Below are 5,224 nucleotides of genomic sequence, written 5' to 3'. Positions count from 1 at the left end.
AGTAAAGGCAGTATGAGACAAAGTAGGGACTTAACTTAGCGGCTGTATTTGAGCAGGTTTAATTTGAGCGTTTCTGTTCCCGGGAAGAAAGCAACCTAATGCACGCCGACGACGTAACCTCGCGAGAGTACCGTGCCGCGCCATTCTTTAAAGTTACAGCAGTTGAAATTGTTGTGATTTTATGATGTTACGGAATAAATAACTATTTCTGTTCATTGAAGACAAAATGATCTGAAAATTTCACATCCATGAAGCTAAATTTTCAAAATCTCGGCCAACTGTTTATCCTTTCAAAATTGAACTCCGGAATCATTTTGAAAAATTATTAATAATAAGGAAAGTATAAATACAGTTGATATACTGTACTACAAATTTTTTTGAAGGAAATGTGATAATATAGCTTACCTTTCAATTTAATTTAGTATTTATTTATTCACGCTATATGTATGGTTTTATTTTCTACTCCTTTTTTTCCTAGTTGTGTATTCAAGTACTCTCTGTTCTTAAGTTTACTTATGGTATTTAACCAAAATATAAGATTGTTTAGTTCATGGAAAGGAAAAAATACTGTTTTTTTTGTTTGTTTTAAATAGGCTATGATGCCAAAAGGGTTCCATAATTGTTTGTGTTACATGACGTTTGTAAAGAATTTGCAAATATAGTGTAAAAAATGAATAAATATATATTTTTTATAAAAAGACAAAATGTTGTATTTTTTTTCCGGACATGTTGCCTTTGAAAATCTAACGACTTTACTTTCTCGTTCACTGACTCAGAGGCTAATAATAAAGAGCTGATACCTCTGTTTTTATGACTGGGTGAGTGTCTGCACGTACAGTCGACACACAAGCACAGCGGCTGCTACTTCTGTATAAAGTCATCTGAAAATAACAACGATAAAAAATTTATTTGTTCCATGTGTGTTACTTTATCCAAATCCGTATACACTGTATTTCTAAGGTTTTTCAAGTAAGCCTATAATTTGAATGTGTGGTAGATTATACAATCTATCTACAGACAAATAATGATGTACCTTTTTTTTTCTCCAAGGTCAAGAATGAATTATTTTATGAACCACAAGTACCGGTACTTAATGTCTACAGAGGTATGGACATTTTAACAGCCATCTTTTAATAATCAAGTAGTTGAATGGACCTTGTGGTGAGATTGTTTTGCCAGGAACTGTTTCTAAGGTTAAACATGAACCTCCAGTCTTGACTATGAAGTTAATGTAATTGTTCATACATTCTTCATATCTACCGTACAAACTGGATTGTGAAAGCAGTTTGGAGTCTTTGTTTATAGTACAACAAATCTCAACCCTGACTCAATGGCACAGCCTGCACAGTTCTCACTTCCCTCACATTCTGTAATGTTCTGTTGTCTTAGATGCAGCCGATACCTGTTGTTTTTTTATCAGTGGACTGTGGTGCTGTCAACGAATCAGGTGAGTGATGCTCAATGTAACACAAGGGGTTCAATACAAAGGGCCAGCTCAAGAGTGTTGACATTCCAGGTAAACCTAAAATCAAACATAGCTTCCTGTCTCATCTGTCAGTCACTGTAGGCCTCTTTAAACTCCGGGGAGTGGAAGTATGATGGATGGATTTGTCTGAAATTCCTAATAGATGGTTTATTGTGATGAGCCTTTCCTAAAAAAGAAAGAAAATTATTTTTTTGTGGTACACTGCCAGCACACAGACACTTTGATTGCCCTCTGAAGCATTCAATTTAGACCTTGTAGTAAGACTAATACTAATACTACTTCATTTAAACGCTATAGTACCAGAGTTGTTACTTTACCTGCTGCTAATACACAGTAAATTGTTGCAGGAAAGCAGTAGATTATAACTGAAACAAGATACATGTACCTATAAATGTCTCACAAGTGTCCATATTTCACAGGTCAAAGGGTGACTGTTATAAGGAAATTGCCCTATTGAACTGATAATAATCCCAGCCCACCATAAATGAGTCTGATCCCTCAGTAAATTGAGCCCTTGGTGAGGTGGAGTGGTGTCAGCACCTAGCCAACTCTCAGATGGCTCTCTAATCCTCGCTTCCCTCTCACCACCACCCTCATCGTCTAATCAGTCTTGAACACACACATAAGGCTCACACCCCATCTGACACACACACGCACCCAAGTACTCACCCTTCCTCACACTCGGGCTCAGCCATCTCTTCAGTGTGATGTCACTGCTAATCCACGCTTGGTTATCCGCAGGGCTGCAGTGCTGCCAGAGGGATACGGGGGAAGAGATGGAGTGAATTTTGGGGAGGTTGTGATGGAGGGGGAGTTGGGGGTGGGGGTGGGGGGCAGGGTAATCAAAACGTCATAAAGTTTTCTCTCTAAAACCACCACTTCTATCATGCCCCCCATCACCACCAACACCAAACTGAACAGCATTATGCACTAAATGCTCACTGTTAATATGAACACATATTTCAGCTCTGATAGGGAAGATAAAACATAGCTGCGAGTATATTCACAGAGGCCTGTAGCTCCCATTTGAGGCACAGAGGAATCATTAGAGAGTCTGCTGGATTAAGCACATGCTCCTGCCTCCCCCTTCTCCACATGCATCCACAAAATGCAAGGCCTTTTTTTATTGACAGTTTGTCCAAAAAGAGGAATTACCCACATGGTTGATGCCCTCGTTCCATATGGCACCAGGCTATTAACAAACATTAGTTGACTGTAATAGCAGTGGTATTAAATTCATTATCTTTTCTATGCGAGGTGTGTGATTTTGTGTGTGTGTGAGAGAGAGTGGTGCGAGAGTGCATGTACACACACTCAATGTGTGCCAGTGTGTGTGATTAGAGACTTCTAATGTTCCAGCTCTAGGGATTTGTAGCATGAGATAAGAAAGGGCATTAATGGTGAATTGTGACGGTCCAACAGAGCAAAACTGTTGTTTGAAAAGTGCGTATGCTCCCTTTGCTGAATCGTTTTTTACACTAACAATCTACATATTGTCTCGCATAGAAAGGCATCTGATTTTTTTTTTAACTCAGTGCCCTACAACAACACACAGGATAGCCATGCATGAGCAAGTGGCTTATGGGAGCAGTGAGTGAAATTCAATCTATTTGATTTTGTATTTTCCTCACTTACCACATATCTGTTTTAATCTTACCTTAAGCATCCTTGAAATGAGTTGTAATCCAGTTAAGCCCTTTTGAATCTGCTTCACAGCCATATTACACCCATTCGTCGTCTCATAAACATTTTCACTGTTAAACAGTAGCTCACTGAGTGTCCACAAGCCCAAATTCACATACTGTAGAAGTTAAAAGATCAAACAATGCGCTATTTCCGTTCGTTCATCTATTAACAAAAGGCTATTTAACAACACACAACACATTTTAGGCACAATATAATATGGTATACAGTGAGTCAAGTCACTCTGGAGACCCACCACAGCCTATCATGCAACATTGTCACCCTCTCCTTTTACTCAGAAAACCATGGAGCATTATTCTGAGCAAAACTGTCAAGTGAAAGCTGCAAGACACATGACAAGTGTTTGTATTAATATTCCAAATCTTGTATCATATGCTGGACCCCGCTGAAAATCAACAAAACAAGTCAGTTTTCCTACATTTTCTCTAAACTGCAGTGAGGCCTTGAACCAGCGAATAAGTCTTCAGAGAGATTAATTCTCCTCTGTGATCCTGTTCTCATTACAAGAAGCAGGGGACTCAAACACACATAATAACAGGGCGGACTGCTGTTCCTTTGTAACATGTGGCTACCTAAATGATCCTAAATAAGATAGATGACAAGGATAAAGCAAATCATAATCTGCATTTTGCACAATGGAATATAATAGTCTGAAGAGAACAAGGGACAACATACAGAGCTGCTGTTCCCGTCGCCTGGAGCAGCACACCTAGTCGAGAGCAATTAAAATGAGAGGATTCAATTTTGTCAAACACCAGGAACCTAAGATAAATCTAGTATCTCATTTTCCAGCGGAGGACACCGCCTCACGCCGGTGCAATCATGTTTGTTATGTTTTTTTTTAAGAAACAGCTGGCTACTGACAGAGTTGCTTAAACAACCCCCTTCCCCAAATGATGCTAATCCCAATCATTTCAGTGTGAGACCTAGGGTTGAGAGAGAGAGAGAGAGAGAGACAGAGAGAGAGGGAGGGAGAGTTGGGTGAGAATGGAAATAAAAGATGATCTCAGACTGTGGTACTGGTAGAAAATTTAGACAGAGCAGGAGGGGGGAAGAGCAAGACAGCACGTCTCTGCATGGTTTCCATGTGGGAGAAATCCACTTACTTGAACTGATAAAGATTTAATTAACACAAGACTCTGCAATTACTCCATAATTAAAGTCATTTGTCCCCTTGTTTGGATGAGTAGGCAAGACGCCACATGCCTCTATAAGAGCAGATGAGAGGGAGAGGGCATCAGAGGCTCAAAGAGGTAATGCTTGAATTTAATGCTTGATTTTCCAAACCTATTTCACCCTCATATGTTCTAATAAAATATTTGTACCAGCTTCTCTTTAGCCTGTGTTTATTTGCCTTTTATTTGACAACTCATTTGTTATTCATTGAGAAAGTAATAAGCTGAGTAGGCTGAGTACAAAGTATCATCAAGAGCCACATGAAATAGTAAATAGGCCTGATATCATCATAATCCTCTTCAAACTGCACTGCATACAGCTTGAATTGTGTAATGTTAGTGCCTCAAAAATCGCTGAGGGCAAAAATACAAGGGGAAAAAAGGGATGCTTTTGTTTGACAAGATCAAATTGCATGAATCCAAAGTGAGAGTCATGTGAGGTGTTTGACCTTGAGCATTGATAAAGAAAGGTGGACCCAATTTACAGCAAAATATCAGTGTAGTGTTGGGAAAAAACAAATAGTGTCAGACCACACAAGAGAGAAATAGTGAGGAATAAACAACACCGTCAAATATGTGCCACCATGCCATGGCAGTCCAATTTGCAGAGGAGATGAAAAATAAAGGACAGCCAAGTTTAATATATTAAAAACCATGGGAGCCAAATGTGCCTTGTGTTTGCTTCTGAGGGTTGTTACTTAATTTAGGTGAGGGTAAGAGCACTATCTCTTATTTACAGATGATGATCTGCATATCATTTGCTTCAGTTGCATGCTGTGTAATTGAGGTAAATATCATAGCCTTCAACTTGCCAGCTAAGGTGTCCTGCTGATAACTTGGCGCACAGCCCACAGCCACC

Source organism: Echiichthys vipera (assembly GCF_963691815.1).
Source record: "Echiichthys vipera genome assembly, chromosome: 12".
NCBI lineage: Eukaryota > Metazoa > Chordata > Actinopteri > Perciformes > Trachinidae > Echiichthys > Echiichthys vipera.
The sequence above is the reverse complement of the archived record's forward strand: the minus strand, read 5'-3'. Positions refer to the sequence as shown.